Genomic DNA, 18990 nt, shown 5'->3' with positions numbered 1-18990 from the left:
TGTCGTGAGGGGTTGTGGAGGAATAACGTATAGTGATACTAGAAGCGTATTGTTCTGAGATGGATGTTGGCTGAATATGGATGAGGTCTGTTTCAGGGTGAGCCGTTGGTTTGTTGGTTCCTGACCCTGAAGCATTTATGGTGGTATCCGTACTCAAATAAGTGATTACTATATCTGTGTTTGTTGGAACACTATCCAACTTTGAATGGACAGGGACACTTCCCAACACTGTTTCTGAATGGACAGGGACACTTCCCAACACTGTTTCTGAATGGACAGGGACACTAGCCAACGCTGTTTCTGAATGGACAGGGACACTAGCCAACACTGTTTCTGAATGGAGAGGAACACTAGCCAACACTGTTTCTGAATGGACAGGGACACTACCCAACACTGTTTCTGAATGGACAGGAACACTAGCCAACACTGTTTCTGAATGAACAGGAACACTAGCCAACACTGTTTCTGAATGGACAGGGACATTAGCCAACACTGTTTCTGAATGGACAGGAACACTAGCCAACACTGTTTCTGAAAGGACAGGAACACTACCCAACACTGTTTCTGAATGGACAGGAAAACTTCCCAACACTGTTTCTGAATGAACAGGAACACTAGCCAACACTGTTTTTGAATGGACAGGAACACTTCCTAACACTGTTTCTGAATGAACAGGGACACTAGCCAACACTGTTTCTGAATGGACAGGGACACTGCCAAACACTGTTTCTGAATGAACGGGGACACTTCCCAACACTGTTTCTGAATGAACAGGAACATTTCCCAACACTGTTTTTGAATGGACAGGGACACTAGCCAACACTGTTTCTGAATGGACAGGGACACTAGCCAACACTGTTTCTGAATGGACAGGGACACTGCCCAACACTGTTTCTGAATGAACGGGGACACTTCCCAACACTGTTTCTGAATGGACAGGAACACTAGCCAACACTGTTTCTGAATGGACAGGAACACTAGCCAACACTGTTTCTGAATGGACAGGAAAACTTCCTAACACTGTTTCTGAATGGACAGGGACACTAGCCAATACTGTTTCTGAATGGACAGGGACACTAGCCAACACTGTTTCTGAATGGACAGGAACACTAGCCAACACTGTTTCTGAATGAACGGGGACACTTCCAAACACTGTTTCTGAATGAACAGGAACACTAGCCAACACTGTTTCTGAATGGACAGGGACACTAGCCAACACTGTTTCTGAATGAACAGGAACATTTCCCAACACTGTTTCTGAATGGACAGGGACACTAGCCAACACTGTTTTTGAATGGACAGGAACACTTCCTAACGCTGTTTCTGAATGGACAGGAACACTAGCCAACACTGTTTCTGAATGGACAGGAACACTAGCCAACACTGTTTCTGAATGGACAGGAAAACTTCCTAACGCTGTTTCTGAATGAACAGGAACACTAGCCAACACTGTTTCTGAATGGAGGGGAACACTCGTTAATACCGTTTTTGAATGAATAGGAACACTTCCTAACACTGTTTCTGAATGGACAGGGACACTAGCCAACACTGTTTTTGAATGGACAGGGACATTAGCCAACACTGTTTCTGAATGGACAGGGACACTGCCCAACACTGTTTCTGAATGAATTGGGACACTTCCCAACACAGTTTGTGAATGGACAGGGACACTAGCCAACACTGTTTTTGAATGAACAGGAACACTACCCAACACTGTTTCTGAATGGACAGGGACACTAGCCAACACTGTTTCTGAATGAACAGGAACACTAGCCAACACTGTTTCTGAATGGACAGGGACATTAGCCAACACTGTTTCTGAATGGACAGGGACACTAGCCAATACTGTTTCTGAATGGACAGGGACACTAGCCAACACTGTTTCTGAATGGACAGGGACACTGCCAAACACTGTTTCTGAATGAACGGGGAAACTTCCAAACACTGTTTCTGAATGAACAGGAACATTTCCCAACACTGTTTCTGAATGGACAGGGACACTAGCCAACACTGTTTCTGAATGAACAGGAACATTTCCCAACACTGTTTCTGAATGGACAGGGACACTAGCCAACACTGTTTTTGAATGGACAGGAACACTTCCTAACGCTGTTTCTGAATGGACAGGAACACTAGCCAACACTGTTTCTGAATGGACAGGAACACTAGCCAACACTGTTTCTGAATGGACAGGAAAACTTCCTAACGCTGTTTCTGAATGAACAGGAACACTAGCCAACACTGTTTCTGAATGGAGGGGAACACTCGTTAATACCGTTTTTGAATGAATAGGAACACTTCCTAACACTGTTTCTGAATGGACAGGGACACTAGCCAACACTGTTTTTGAATGGACAGGGACATTAGCCAACACTGTTTCTGAATGGACAGGGACACTAGCCAACACTGTTTCTGATTGGACAGGGACACTTCTCAGCACTGTTTCTGAATGGACAGGGACACTTCTCAACACTGTTTCTGAATGGACAGGGACACTGCCCAACACTGTTTCTGAATGGACAGAAACACTGCCCAACACTGTTTCTGAATGGACAGGAACACTAACCAACACTGTTTCTGAATGGACAGGGACACTGCCCAACACTGTTTCTGAATGGACAGAAACACTGCCCAACACTGTTTCTGAATGGACAGGAACACTAGCCAACACTGTTTCTGAATGGACAGGGACATTAGCCAGCACTGTTTCTGAATGGACAGGGACACTGCCCATAACTGTTTCTAAATGGACGGGGACATTAGCCAACACTGTTTCTGAATGGACAAGAACACTAGCCAACACTGTTTCTGAAATGAGGGGAACACTTCCCAACACTGTTTCTGGATAGGTGAGAACACTACTCGAGACTCTCCATAGGGAAGGTGTAACAAACACATTTTCTACTGCTGTTGTTATGGAGGACTGGTGGTTGTGTGTTGTAGATGCATACGACAAGCTTGTCAAATGAAGATCTTTCAAATATGATGGTGTAGTAGCTACACTCTGGGTTATATGAGTAATCGGGGACGGTTGTATATCCAGGAGGATCTTTGTAGGAGAGGGTAGAGAACCCCCTACAGCTGAAGGGTTAATGTCCACAGCAGACACGGCGTGTTGTCGTGTCGACCCAGCTACTTCATTAACCCCCTTGGTGACATCAACGATTGTGACAGCCTGTGTTGGAGGTGATGTTGACCCAGGTACGACAACATGATGCTCACTGTCTTCAACAAACAGTCCAGACGTGGGTAACGGTGCTGATTTGACAGAGTCTGACACCGACATGGGAGGCATGTGTGTTGCAAGGAACGTTCGTGTATATCTATCTGGCACTAATGTTTGTGATGTTAACGGCTGACTGTTCATTACAATTATTTCATTCAGCGCTGACTTTTTATAATTTGTTCTCAAAGAATGAGATTGCGTATCACCATTACTTGGCAATGATGGTGTAGAACCTGAACGTTCTGTACCAGATATAGAAAATGGCACAGTAGAAGTAAATAATGAACTGGGAGCAAGCAGTGTTTCGGTGACGTCCATGGAGGAAGTTCTAATAGAATCACGAGACATATCATGCAGTTGGGTTGTTTTATATTCAGATAGGTTATTGACAATGTCACCCAGTGACGAACTCAATGTTAGCTCCTCACTGTTGATTATCTGAGGTATAACAGTTGTCTTAGTTTCTTCCGTCGACATAATGAACGTTTCATGGACAACATGATCACTTGACATCACACCACGGAAGTATGATTGCGAAGGAACAACTTCTGCAGTTGGTTTATTTTGTACACTTTCGGTGTGTTCTATTTCCGAATTTGACATTTTTGCATCAGAATTTGTTCTCATCACTGCAGATGCTGTATGTGAGTAGCCCTGGAGGTCCACTAATGTAGTAGACTGTCCGCCTTTATTTGATGACTCCTGTTCCACTGACACAATTGTTGGAATTAAAGTATGATCCACTGTTCGACTTGTCATTATTGAAGTGACTTGTCCAATCTCCACGCTTGGTGTTTCATGGACAATTTTAGCTGTTCCAAAACCTGGTATCTGTGGATGGCTGTATGCTGTTGCATGATCAATCTGTCCTGTTCCTGGACTTGCTGTAGGCAATCCATTCTGTCCTGTTCCTGGACCTGCTGTAGACATTTCACTTTGACGTTTTGTTGGATTTGATGTAGGCATTCCACTCTGTCCTGTTCCTGGACCTGCTGTAGACATTTCACTTTGACGTTTTGTTGGATTTGATGTAGGCATTCCGCTCTGTCCTGTTCCTGGACCTGCTGTAGACATTTCGCTTTGACTTTTTGTTGGATTTGATGTAGACTTTCCGCTATGCCCTGCACCTGGACTTGCTGTGGGATTTCCACTCTGTCCTACTCCTGGACTTGCTGTGGGATTTCCGCTTTGTCCTACTCCTGGACTTGCTGTGGGCGTTCCGCTCTGTCCTACTCCTGGACTTGCTGTGTGCGTTCCACTCTGCCCTACTCCTGGACTTGCTGTGTGCATTCCACTCTGTCCTACTCCTGGACTTGCTGTAGGCAATCCACTTTGTCCTACTCCTGGAGTTGCTGTGGGCATTCCACTTTGTCCTACTCCTGGACTTGTTGTAGGCAACCCACTTTGTCCTATTCCTAGACTTGATGTAGGCGTTCCACTTTGTCTTGTTTCTGGAGTTGCTGTAGGCATTCCACTTTTTCCTACTCCTAGACTTGATGTAGGCAGTCCACTTTGTCCTACTCCTGGACTTGGTGTAGGCGTTCCACTCTGCCCTACTCCTGGACTTGCTGTGTGCATTCCACTCTGTCCTATTACTGGACTTGCTGTAGGCATTTTACTTTGTCCTACTCCTGGACTTGTTGTAGGCAATCCACTCTGCCCTACTCCTGGACTTGCTGTGTGCATTCCACTCTGTCCTACTCCTGGACTTGCTGTAGGCATTTTACTTTGTCCTACTCCTGGACTTGCTGTAGGCATTTTACTTTGTCCTACTCCTGGACTTGCTGTAGGCAATCCACTCTGCCCTACTCCTGGACTTGCTGTGTGCATTCCACTCTGTCCTACTCCTGGACTTGCTGTAGGCACTTTACTTTGTCCTACTCCTGGACTTGATGTGGGCATTCCACTCTGTCCTACTCCTGGACTTGCTGTAGGCATTTTACTTTGTCCTACTCCTGGACTTGCTGTAGGCATTTTACTATGTCCTACTCCTGGACTTGCTGTAGGCAATCCACTCTGCCCTACTCCTGGACTTGATGTGGGCATTCCACTCTGTCCTACTCCTGGACTTGATGTAGGCATTCCACTTTGTCCTACTCCTGGACTTTCTGTAGGCACTTTACTTTTTCCTACCCCTGTACTTGTTGTAGGCATTCCACTTTGTCCTACTCCTGGACTTGATGTAGGCATTCCACTTTGTCCTACTCCTGGACTTGATGTAGGCATTCCACTCTGTCCTACTCCTGGACTTGATGTAGGCATTCCACTTTGTCCTACTCCTGGACTTTCTGTAGGCACTTTACTTTTTCCTACCCCTGTACTTGTTGTAGGCATTCCACTTTGTCCTACTCCTGGACTTGTCGTAGGCATCTTACTTTGTCTTACCCCTGGACTTGCTGTGGGCATTTCGCTCTGTCCTACACCTGGACTTGCTGTAGGCATTCCGCTCTGTGCTACACCTGGACTTGCTGTAGGCATTCCGCTCTGTGCTACACCTGGACTTGCTGTAGGCATTCCGCTCTGACTTACTCCTGGACTTGCTGTATGCATTCCAGTTTGCCCTGTTTCTGGACTTGCTGCAGGCATTCCAGTTTGTCCTGTTTCTGGACTTACTGTGGGCGTTCCACTCTGTCCTACTCCTGGACTTGCTGTGGGCATTCCACTTTGTCCTGTTTCTGGACTTGCTGCAGGCATTCCAGTTTGTCCTGTTTCTGGACTTGCTGTGGGCGTTCCACTCTGTCCTACTCCTGGACTTGCTGCAGGCATTCCAGTTTGTCCTGTTTCTGGACTTGCTGTGGGCGTTCCACTCTGTCCTACTCCTGGACTTGCTGCAGGCATTCCAGTTTGTCCTGTTTCTGGACTTGCTGTGGGCGTTCCACTCTGTCCTACTCCTGGACTTGCTGTAGGCGTTCCACTCTGTCCTACTCCTGGACTTGCTATAGGCGTTCCCCTCTGTTCTACCCCTGGACTTACTGTGGGCATTCCACTTTTTCCTGTGTCTGGACTGGCTGTACCAGGTATCAACGTTGGTGCTTTGCTATTTTCTGAACCTTGGCCCGCTGTAGGTATTCCACTGTGTGCTACGTGTGCAGGAACTCCAGAAGTGGTGAAGAACTGTCTGATATAATCAGGTATAGTACTCAGAGACTTGTGGACAAAATATTTCGCAACCACCTCGTACACAAGAGAGCATATGTGTAGGTTATGGTCAAATATTACCGTTCCTCGTTGCTTGCATCGTGTTGGTAACGTTCTATTTCGGTCACACGTGACATAGAACGGCGACCAGGGCCTCTCGCTGTAGATGTAGTTGCCATCCGTCTTGCCGCGACAGAAGCTCCAGTCCAAGTCATGGTACACCGCGTTGTCTGGACACAGACACGTGCCAGTCTGGTTGGTGCTACAGTCGTCCATGTAGTCGCCTGAAACAGTAGGATCAAGGGAAGGACATTGGAGGATACTCGACTCTCATTGGTCAACTTCCAATTTATATAGCATGATTAAAATTACGGTACAATTGAGCATGCTCTTTCTATCACGATTTCAAAGAGCGTCATACGACTCCTGCTCAAAATTTGTTTGATCGAAGCTACAACATTCAAGGCATCAGCAAAGCTTTCAAAAAGGATTTTAGGTGGACATGTGGAGGACATTCCCTTATTTGACCCATCGGTGACAAAACCTTATTTTGACTTGTACAACATGTTCCCATTTGTTCAGGTGAACAATTTACTTGCCTTTGCGTGTGTTTGTGATGAGTGCGGGACATGCTCACCTTTTTGCAAACACGTGGCATCGTCACTCTTTCATAGAGACTCATAAACGTATGCTCATGACAAAGCCGAAATCCTAAATCGATCCCCCGTGTCTAATGGAAAGGGCTTTGTCGCTTTTATTTCCCGTTTCAGATCGGTAGGCATAAATTAAAACGTTGTATTACGTTGTTTCAATAGGAATTAGATTTTAAAAAAGCATACGATAAATTCAAAATGGTCATAGGTCAGGGTACAAAAACCAACTTACAATGTCGTGTTCTTGGATTCAGTAACAGGTGCAATAACGTTTATTGAGCACAAGTTCGACTCGATTTATATGAAATCAATTAAAAGATCATTTTGAATGCATATTTACAATCATCAAATGGGCAATCAAGAAATATTTCAGAGGTGAGGTGAAATTGGGTTTAACGTCGCGTCCAAGATTATTGCACTTATATAGCGACGTGCATGCACGTGCGTGTGTGTGTGGCTGCTTGTACTAGTCCGGACTGATGCCGATTTATAGTGCTAGCTCACTGAGATACCATGCCGCAGTTTAACATGAATAACCCACTCAGACACAGTATACTGACTCCGAGCCGACCAGTCCTTGTTTTAGCCCCTTAATGCCGAGCGCCAGACAGGGTAACAACAAGTACCATCTTTTAACGTCTTTGTGTATGACGCGGCTGGGGATCGAACTCCTACCTACACGCTCTACCACAAGACCACGGAGGCGGTCCAATATTTCAGATTGCAACATAAAAGTAAATAAAGATCCATCTTAAGGTTACTCGTTACACTGCGCATTTTGGCACTAAGTTCCCTTACGCCCTGCACCATATATACTGAATGAGTGAATGTGGTTTTACGCCGCGGTAAACACTATTCCTGTTATATAACAGCGGCCTGAAATCCCCAACAGTGGTTGAAGTTATGAGCAACGTTCAATGCCATCGGGGCACGATGACATGAAATCCATCAAATCACCGAGACTGATCACACGATACATCTCCGTCGCCTTTAACGACAAGCAGAGATAACTGGGGATGTGATATACCCCGGGAAATGCCAAGTTAGGACATGAAGACTTACATGGTGAGTAGAAAGTCTTTCTTCCACCGCAGTCCACCTTGCTGAAGGCTTCACAACCAAGGGATGGCATTGAAAATAATTCCGGATAGACACATGTTTGTTTCTGCCAGGTCCGCGTGGTGGGATTACACTTGTAGAAGACGGCGCAGTTTTTGCCAGGAACCAGGGGGTCGGATGTGCGACAGGACCCGTTGGGAATGTGGGGTGAGGCTGGAATAGCACACACATAGATAGGTAACAGTACACGTTGGGTATGTGGGGTGAGGCTGGAATAGTATACACGAAAATAGGTGACAGTACATGTTGGGGATGTGGGGTGAGACTGGAATAGCACACATATAGGTGGGTGACAGTACACGCTGGGTATGTGGGGTGAGACTGGAATAGCACACATATAGATAGGTAACAGTACACGTTGGGTATGTGGGGTGAGACTGGAATAGCACACACATAGATAGGTAACAGTACACGTTGGGAATGTGGGGTGAGGCTGGAATAGCACACACATAGATAGGTAACAGTACACGTTGGGAATGTGGGGTGAGGCTGGAATAGCACACACGTAGATAGGTAACAGTACACGTTGGGAATGTGGGGTGAGACTGGAATAGCACACACATAGATAGGTAACAGTACACGTTGGGAATGTGGGGTGAGGCTGGAATACACACACATAGGTAGGTGACAGTACACGCTGGGAATGTGGGGTGAGGCTGGAATAGCACACACATAGGTAGGTGACAGTACACGCTGGGAATGTGGGGTGAGGCTGGAATAGCACACACATAGGTAGGTGACAGTACACGCTGGGAATGTGGGGTGAGACTGGAATACACACACATAGGTAGGTGACAGTACACGCTGGGGATGTGGGGGTGAGACTGGAACACGATCATAGATATGTAACATATAATGTTACCCTGCAATTTGTCTTGTTCAGACGTTCAACATCAATGATGTTTTGTCAGTGATCTTACACATGCATTTTGGTCAATCTGAATGTTCAATACGTGAGTAGCCAATAAGGTTAGCGAGACACTCCTAATCCATTCTTTCACCCCCACACACTCGCTCACTCACTCACCAACCATCCCACCCCACCCCACCCTACTCCTCACCCAACCACCACAACCCCACATACACTCATCCAATGAAAGACAACGTTTTAAATCCATAAGACAACTCACTATGGGGCGGTGTGGTAGCCTAGTGGTTAAAGCGTTCGCTCGTAACGCCAAAGACCCGAGTTCGATTCCCGTCATGGGTACAATTTGCAAAGCCCTTTTCTGGTGTACCCCGTCGTGATATTGTTGTAATATTGCAAAAAGGGGCGTAAAACCAAACCACTCACTCACTCATTCGCACTGCCGCTTCTAACATGCCACTTACAGAAATTGCGCATCAGTTAATACAAAAACACTCTACATTACCTGCAGTTGTCGTCGGTGTTGCCGATGACGTCACCAGGTGGTGACGTAGAACATCTGGTACATCGGTCGAACCGAAATGTCTTTTTATCACAACGTCTACGGAAGAGCACGTTTTGTCAATAATATCAAACACACTGCCCTTTCCATCACAGCTTCTGGGGATAGTCCTGTTATGCCAACACTGTATGAAGTTGGGGGACCAGGGGCGTTGTTTGTAGACGTAGTTGCCGTCCCCCTGACCCCAGCAGAACCCCCAGTCCACGTCCATGTGACCCACGTGGGTGGGGCAGATACACGTGCCGGTCCCGTTGTTGCTGCACCCACGGGAATAACCACCTGGAAATCACGATATTTTTAATGCTGCCATCAATTTGGAAAATAATTGATTCTGATCGGTCAGAGGTTTCAAATAACAACAACCACCTCTTATTGAAACAGCTGCTTTGACGACCACATAACCGCGGAAGCTAATATACAAAAAACAAACAAACAAAAAAGTTAGGGATCATGATTATTTGGGGAATATTTTTATAGTCAAGACTGGGCACACAAATTCAAATGATATCCCCAAAAATATTCATGATCCCTTACTTTTTTTGTTCAGTATATTCTTAGAAGAGGTCATCTTTCTCAATCAACGTCAGTAGGCATTTTACTTATAGATTATAGTATGCAGAATTGAGGTCACTACAATTATGAAAATATATGTTGTAATACATTTTGGTTAAAGAACCCTTTAAAAAACTACTAACGGTGTATACAGGATGCATTGATTGAGCATATAGAACGTAATACATTAAATTGTTTGAAGGGTGTTACCGGTGTTACCTTAACAGTATATTAAACTTACATGGAGACAAAGACACCTCTCGGCCGCTGCAGTCAACGTTGCTGAAAGTGTCACATGTGTGAGTAGATGTGGAGAACAGGTCAGGATACACACACATCCGGGTTACCCACACACTGTCACAGAGGAAGTAGACGGCACAGTTGATCCCCGGGAAGGTGTCGCTGTCATTTCCACATTTGACTCCTGCGGTCACAGTCTGGGCGGCTACGGTCGCCATCAGCACAGAGGAGACTGAATAAGATGATGTGGAGTGTGCTTATCATAAAGACTTCCCGCAAATCAAAACGTCCGTCATGCTGACAAAACCACCAACACTATAAACCAGTTTTTCATTCTATTTAAAATATGTTACCTGTTCACGGGTAGTCCAAGTGAAAGAAGTGTTTACATGCATCGTTTTTTTTATATTAAACTAGGTTACCATGCAATGCATTGATTGCATGACAACACACTGACATAAACATGAATATTTTAGGGGATGGTCAAGCACACAGTTTCATAAAACTATCCCAAAAAATAATCATGACCCCTAACATTTATGGTGAGTGAGTGAGTGAGTGAGTATGGTTTAACGCCGCTTTTAACAATATTCTCTTCTAATGTCCATTGTACGATTCCTACAACATCTTGAACATCAGCTTCTGAATCAAATAGTTATGATAATGGGTATTCGCGAAAAGGTGAGTGTATCCTGCCAGGTGCCACCCGCTACAAACACATGCAAAGGCAAGTCAAATGTTCCCCTAAAAACACTGGAACATATATAAATAAGGAATTGCATGTCCTCCACATGTCTAACATATTAATACTTTTTTCAAAGCATTGCTGATGCTTTGAATGTTAACCCTTGTCAAAACATCGGAAGTAATCTTGTTTTATTGTGTAAAGGTCAGTCACAATATTGCTATCAAGGCTTTGAACAGTCAAAGAGTCAAACACCACGCCTGTCACAAACACCACAATCAGTCTGCTGAATAATTTACGAGTCTCTCTAATAATTCTTGACAACCTTCAACTTTGAACACAGTGATATCAGATATCAGATTTATTTTATTTATTTCATGAAATCAATTACAAAATAACATTATTTTAATCTTACATGAGGGTTTAAACGTGACTTCACCACAAGAGAAGAAATTAGATGGAAGTTAGCTGGCTCTGTGATTAACCTGGGACACTTCAAAATACAGAAACATTCATTTCCAAACACAACTGAATGTTTGTGTATTTGAAGTACCTCTGGTGTGCCGGGGCACAGTTCACACCGAATGACCTCACCTCCACTTGAACTAAGTCCTGATATCGTGTTGTTGTCGTATCTTATCAGTAAAGTGTGAGTGGGTGGGTGAGTGGTTCAACACTATTTCATATATTGTACAGCGTGTCAGCTAAACGTAGGAGGATGGTGACACCAAGGATGGTGAACCTGGGATTCGAACCCACGATCAGCGAATCCTGGTACGCAACAACTCGCCCTTCGCATCGTAATCGAACACTGGATAATCACTGCTCTCCATTAAAAGTGACTTACAGTATTATGTAGACATGTGGAGGACATTTCCAAATTTGAATTGTCCGATACAATTCCTTAGTTTGACTTGAACCACATTCGCGTGGGGTTTTTTCAGGTGAACAATTGACATGACTCTGTTTTATGCAGAGATTTCTATTGGATATGGAAAGGGTTTTGTCGCTATATTTACAGGTTGAATCGGAAATATTTACAGCACATAAAAACTTGTGGCACTACTATTTTAATCGGTATGAATAAATTGTCAAGGCGAGAGAATAACCAGTCTAGATTATCCGCCGGAACAGATTCCATATAGCTATAAAAGGTATATTATTGAACCACTGAAAATTAATGATGACATCAGGTATTCGCGAAAAGGGTAAGCATGTCCTGCCCTACCAGTAGCATCCGCCATTCATACAATTTGCACAAAGACGAAAGTATTTATTGCCTGACGCCGCATTCCAGTGCGCCTGCCATGCCATGTCAAGTCATATGATCATACTGTTTCAAGATATTGCATCGGGGGATTTTTAACGTCCACGGTTAGTTGGTTTATATTTCATCCTCGTACGGTAAATAAGTTGTTTATCATATTTGACCATAATCGTTAATCTTTATACATCAAATATAAGTCGCCTTACGTTATGTCGGTGCAAGTAAACAACTTCCAATTGAAACTGTAATTGCTTCTTAAAAGGACCATTCTCCAGATATGACTACAACCTTTATAAATGATGCATGGCTTGTTCAGGTAATAAATCAAGACACCGAGGCTAGCACTGATAAACTATTCAATACTATGCATTGACTATCGTATTTATTAGGCTATCATAGTGATTCCATCTGATGTCGTACTTATTGGGAATGGCGTGTATAATAAATCACTGAAGCTGGTTGTAAGGTATGGCCAACCCTTAATGCTACACGCATTACACATTCCGTAATCATCACACACTGACATTTTCAGCAGGAAGCGTGTTTCCGTCGTCGACACACTTTTATTATAGACTCTAGCAGTTATTGTCCAATGGGAGATCGCCATTTGGTCACGTGTACAGTTATATGTTACAACTGCGCATGCGTTCAGAGCAAAACGGTACATTTTGTCAAGCTCTTTTTAGACGTCAAGTATTTTCTTGAACAAATAGTATGTTAAAAACATTTCTTATATATACAGACCTACATGAAATGTTTGTAGTTGTTCCCACTGACAAGGCCTCAAACAACATGACCATTATAATGTTTTTATTATGTAAGCATCTGTACCTCAACTGTTTCATCAAAGAACTTGGTTTCAGTGACATATCAAATATCTCCACATACAAGGCCAAAATGTTAGCTGAGGAAGAAATCTGCCAAAACCATGCATCAGTACTATAAACTTTTGACTTGACTCTAAAACCTGAAGACATATCCATTCCACTTGTGTAAAAGGATTCCAAAGCTCAATAAAAATACACACACAGAGAGCTATATTGCTGGGTCCAGCAAATGTACCACCAAATCCCTGTCCCAAAGGTTAACCATCATTCTTAATACAACCAAGGAAGAAAGTTCTATATATTCACAGAAAGTATTTGAGACACGTGCAAGACCATGTGGATTCTCAAAAACTCAAAGTTTTTGCTTCACGTTTCACAATCTCAGAAATGTACTAGGTTCAATTTTGTCAAAACATTTGATTTTTCAATTTTGTACACCACTATCATATATGGCAAACTTAAGGACAATCTTCATCATTGACCCATAGGGCTTTTGTTACAAAACGTGGTGACAATAGATACAGTTACATATCTATCTTCAGAGGTTCATGTCATTTGTGAAAAAAAGCAAATGCCATCTGAAGTTTACTGAGAAAACAATATTTTGAAATGCTGGACTTCCTCATTGATATCATCTCATGTGAAATTTGGGCAAGAAGTAGGCATCCTCAGGGACACCAGTTGTGCTCCTCTTCTTGCGGACAGACGCTATCATATTGTATGGAATACATTGGTTAAAATACTTTGTTTTTGAAATGTGAAACCTGAATATATTATGAAGAATAATGATTGTGAAATAAAAAGAGGACCGCCCGAACAAGTACTCGAACCCTGGACCCTCAGATCACTCTGATTGTGACAGACCGCTTAAAAGTCTGATGCTCTACCGACTGAGCTATCCGGGCTCTCGGTCACCTAGCCAGATGTTTCTGTTCAGCTGACAGACAAGCAAACACAAATGTTTGTTAACATTTCTGCTTCTTCAAATGCCTTTTGTCGTACACCACTCAGGAGTTACATACAATGCAAGATATTTCATCATTCAATGAATTATTTCTCATACACGAAAATATATTCTCTTCCCATTCTGTTCTTCGGGTGTACAGATGCCATCATATTGTATGGAATAGATTGGTTAAGATACTTTGTTTTTGAAATGTGAAACCGAAATATATTATGTAGAATAATGATTGTGAAATAAAAAGAGGATGTTTCTTTATGCTCGGATTGGCAAAGTCAAAACTAGGTAATTTGGCCAAGAAGTTTAACTTAAGCTTCCCTTCCGCTGATTTACCCACTTGAACTAGAAATACAGGAGATACGCTTCATCTGTTCCATATTTAGATCTATGCATAAAGATTCAGAGTGGCAAAACACTCTCTGCAAGACAGGAGGGCAAAAGGGATGACTTCAACTTTCCAATAGTCAACTTTCCCTTCACGTCGTGCGATATTCCAGCAGCTCCAGCCTTTGGTGTCTACATTTCACAACTTTTGAGGTACTACCGAGGTTGCTCTTTCTAACAAGATTTCAAAATGTCATACACCTCTTGCTCAAAAGTTGTTTGCTCAAAAATACTTGAACTATATTGACTTTGCCTTTGCATGTGTTTGTGACGGATTCAACCGATTGGACAGGATACGCTCATCTTTTCGCGAACACCTGGTATCATCACTATTAAATAGTGATTCATAACCACATACTCGTGATATTGTCAGAAACGCACAATCGACTCTGTGTTTGGCAGATATTTCTTATGAATGTGGAAAGACCGCCTCCGTGGTCTAGTGGTAGAGCGTCCGCCCGGAGAGCGGAAGGTGCGGAGTTCGTTCCCCGGCCGCGTCATACCAAAAGACGTTAAAAGATGGTACTTGTTGTTACCCTGTCTGGCGCTCGGCATTAAGGGGCTAAAACAAGGACTGGTCGGCTCGGAGTAAGTATACTGTGTCTGAGTGGGGTATTCATGTTAAACTGCGGCATGGTATCTCAGTGAGCTAGCACTATAAATCGGCATCAGTCCGGACTAGAACAAGCAGCCACACACACACGCACGTGCATGCACGTCGCTATATATGTGCAATAATCTTAGACGCGACGTTAAACCCCATTTCACCTCACCCACCTCACATATGAATGTGGAAAGGGTTTTGTCGCTTTTTATCTGCTAGCTTTTGCAATAAGTCATCATAGGAACCTGTCAGGCTCTATTTTTACGTCCCAATGATCCCACATATATTGAATTGGCGACATGCCAGGGTATCGGGCTGACCATGGCAAAACTTTCGCATTGTTGGCATTGAGAAAGGTCTTGGTGATTCGCGCTGTGTGAGGTCGGGCGTTGTCTTGCTGGAATATGAGTGAGTGTGTGCGTATGGTTTTACGCCGTTTTAGCAATATTCCAGCAATATCACGGCGGGGGACAACAGAAATGGGCTTCACACAATGTACCCTATGTCGGGAATCGAACCCGGGTCTTCGGCGTGACGAGCGAACGCTTTAACCACTAGGCTACCCGACCGACCCTGCTGGAATATGGTCCAAGGGTTTTGTTGCAAACATAGGAGAACAACTGGGAGCATTACCTCGACAAATAGCGTTGTGTCGTGGTATTGGCGTTGAAAACTACCAGATCCGTTTTCTGCTGTCCACAGATACCACCCCAACCCATGACGCCATCACCGAATGGTACAACCTCAAGGATACAGTCACGTGCCGCTCGCTCAAGCCGTCGACCACGAATACAAACTCCGCCATCAGGACTGAAAAGCTTTAGTCAGGATAGAATTCCCATTCACAGTTTATTTTCTGCCACTGACTGACAGTCCGTGCCCGACTCAATATTCAAGAGAGGTGGTCGGGTAGCCTAGTGGTTAAAGCGTTCGCTCGTCACGCCGAAGACCCGGGTTCGATTCCCGACACGGGTACATTGTGTGAAGCCCATTTCTGTTGTCCCCCGCCGTAATATTGCTGGAATATTGCTAAAAGCGGCGTAAAACCATACTCACTCACTCACTCAAGATTCAAGAAATATTCACTTCACGTCTTACTCGTATATCCACGATCCACTGTGTTAGGAAAACAATTTCTACCATGCTATCACTGGAAATGTAATAAAACATTTATCATTAGTTGTTATTTATAGATCAAAATAATATTCTCAATAAGAGCTCTCTGTCATAGAAATTCATGTATAAGGTGCAAATCCTTCAAACGTGATCATTTATCAAGATGAGCATTTACCGTTAAGCCTTGGATTGGAGACTCCGTGGCCCAGAGTAGAATATCACCAAACTGTAGAAACTAATGTCCAAAAGAAGGTATACCAACTTTAAAGTTTTCCACTATTTTATTAACTTTAAAAAAATCAATATAAATTAAGACTTAAATATGTTGCACGAAGACAACCAAATGTTTTCTGTGAAATAAAAAGAACAGAATTGATATTTTTTGTGAAAATCGTGCACTTTGCCAAAACGACTTAGGTCAACTTAGAACGAAATGCACGTGCAAAAGCACTGTATAAAACGTTCAGAACACATCAACCAAAAGCACCAAGAAGATGTACCACATTTAACCGCTATAGAGAGGGAGAGGGCCGTTGGTATGGCGCAACAAGAGCCACGAACGCCGCCTTTTCAAAAACGTTTGGATGCAGCCGTGTCACCACTACCAGATCGATGCAAAGTTACAACAGACAGGACAGATATCAGACAGGCGTAAGAGCGGAGACGGCAGCGACAGCGACAGCACTGGGACACAGGGTCAGTCGACAGACAGTGTATAGGAGATGAAGAGAATGTAGTATCAGAGCACGTCGACGCTACCGCGGAGTGACGTTAACACGTCAACACCGACGAACAGGTTCACATGGGCGAGGCGAGTTTTAAGCTTGCAAGTGCGAGACTGAGGACGGTCATGTTCTCCGATAAGAGTAGATATTGCTTGTACAGAAATGATGGTCGGCAGCGAGGATACAGAACGTAGGTGAACGTTTTGCGCCAAATTGTGTTCAACAAGTTCAACCTTTTGGAGGCGGTAACGTCATGGTCTTGGGAAGTATCTGCGGTGATGTCAAAACGAGGCTTGTTATTATTCATGGAAACCTGAATACTCAGAGATATAGGGATGAAGTTCTGAGACCCCGTTGTCCAACCATTCATTCAGCGACAGCCACGTGGCATTGTCTTCCAGCAAGACAATGCGAGACCGCATACGGCAAGGCTCACACAGAACTTTCTGAATTGGCCTGACCGGGGTGTTCTCCTGATATGAACCAATCAAACATTTATGGGATCACCTTGACCGACAGATCACAAGATGACCAGCGGCTCCAGTCAACCGTCAAGAACTGAGCAATGTCTCCTTGAGGAAAGGCAGCGGAGGACCCACAACGTCATCCGACGTTTAACGTCATCGTGTTCAGCCGTGATTAATGCACAAGGCGAACATGCTCGGTATAAAGTTGGTTTTGAATGTGGTTTACGAGATTTTAAAGTCATGTTAAAGAAGTGTTGTGACAGTGAAATTTATCATTTTTGAACCCAATATGCCTTTCCGAACCATTATCGTTATAGTATTAATATACAATATGGTTCGGTGAATTCTATATGTTAGATCTGGTTCAAAATATTAATTAAAAGCTTCCTATGCTCGGGTGTAGTCACATCTTTTTACTGTCAATCGAGAAAATGGCACTTGCATTCATTTTCGGTTTGGCATGGACAGCGCTAACTCCCTGTGAAGGTATGTGTGTCGCGATTCTCGAGTACTACATCACATCATATGATGAAAAGAATGAGAGGATGCAAGGGACCAGAAAAATCATTAAAGTTCCGTCTTCTGCATTTCAAAGTAAGAATATTACTTATAAACAAAAACAATATTTATCGTAAAAGAATTAATACAGGGTACGTCATATATATTTTTTAATTGTATGGAAATATGAACAAAGTGGTGCTTACCTCTTTTCCATGTGTATATTTGCAAATTAATTGAAGGTGAAAATTATCCAATGTTTATTTGTTTGGGCGTTCAAGGCCCTAATATTTCCATGGTAAAAACAATTTACCAATTATATAAAGATACATAATCAAAACATAATTTTGTTACATTATCCCGCAGTTTCACAGAAACTCATCAAAAAACGGACATTCAAAGTAAAACACTCATGTATGATTATGTATGTAAATACAAACATATATTCATATTTATGAAAATAGTTTGAAATCATTAACTTCTACCAATGTTGTGGTGGCATGATGTCACAATTATGGAAATGTCCACTTAATCAATATAAACAAATTCTATTTATCATATACAATTGAAGTAACAACTTTAAAAACAATTGTTAAAAGTTATAAAATATACCATAATTAAGCGTAATATAAAAATATATAGATGCATGCCACATAAGTAAGATATTTTCAAATCGTTAATAAACCCACATCTCCCACTTACCTATAGAAATAAGTGGCAGTATCACTTTCATAACTCGAAAAGAGGTTCAAACCACGTCTAGTTCATCTACTTCACTCCACAACAATGACGCATATGTCAATTTCATTCGGACTGAAATCGACAAGTGGCAAAAATAAGTAGGTTATAAATCCTCCAACAAACGCAACCAAGACCTATACTGTCACATGTCGATGCTGTCTATCAACACGCAGATCAACAGAGCCATTCAATCTCCTTTGTACGTGTAAACGTTGGCAGACCCGAGTCTGTGCCATTTAAATTAGTCCTCTTGATGATTTCTCCTATCGCATCGACAGCTTAGCAGATAAAGAACTGTTTCTCGCGGTCAATCCTGTATCAATGTGTATGTTTGTAGGTGTGGCTACATATACCATC

At 43.2% G+C, this 18990-nt stretch overlaps 1 non-coding gene across 1 annotated transcript; it reads right to left on the bottom strand.

Moving 5' to 3' along the window:
* Positions 1-13946: 13946 nt before the first annotated feature.
* Trnak-uuu (transfer RNA lysine (anticodon UUU)) lies at positions 13947-14042 on the bottom strand. The gene is made up of 2 exons: positions 14006-14042; positions 13947-13982 (listed from the first exon to the last, which is right to left on the bottom strand). It is a non-coding gene; the product is annotated as a tRNA-Lys (tRNA).
* Positions 14043-18990: the final 4948 nt, after the last annotated feature.

This window comes from Haliotis cracherodii, unplaced genomic scaffold, assembly GCF_022045235.1.
Source record: "Haliotis cracherodii isolate W230 unplaced genomic scaffold, xgHalCrac1.p SCAF_9, whole genome shotgun sequence".
Classification (NCBI taxonomy): Eukaryota; Metazoa; Mollusca; class Gastropoda; order Lepetellida; family Haliotidae; genus Haliotis; species Haliotis cracherodii.
The sequence above is the reverse complement of the archived record's forward strand: the minus strand, read 5'-3'. Positions and strand labels throughout refer to the sequence as shown.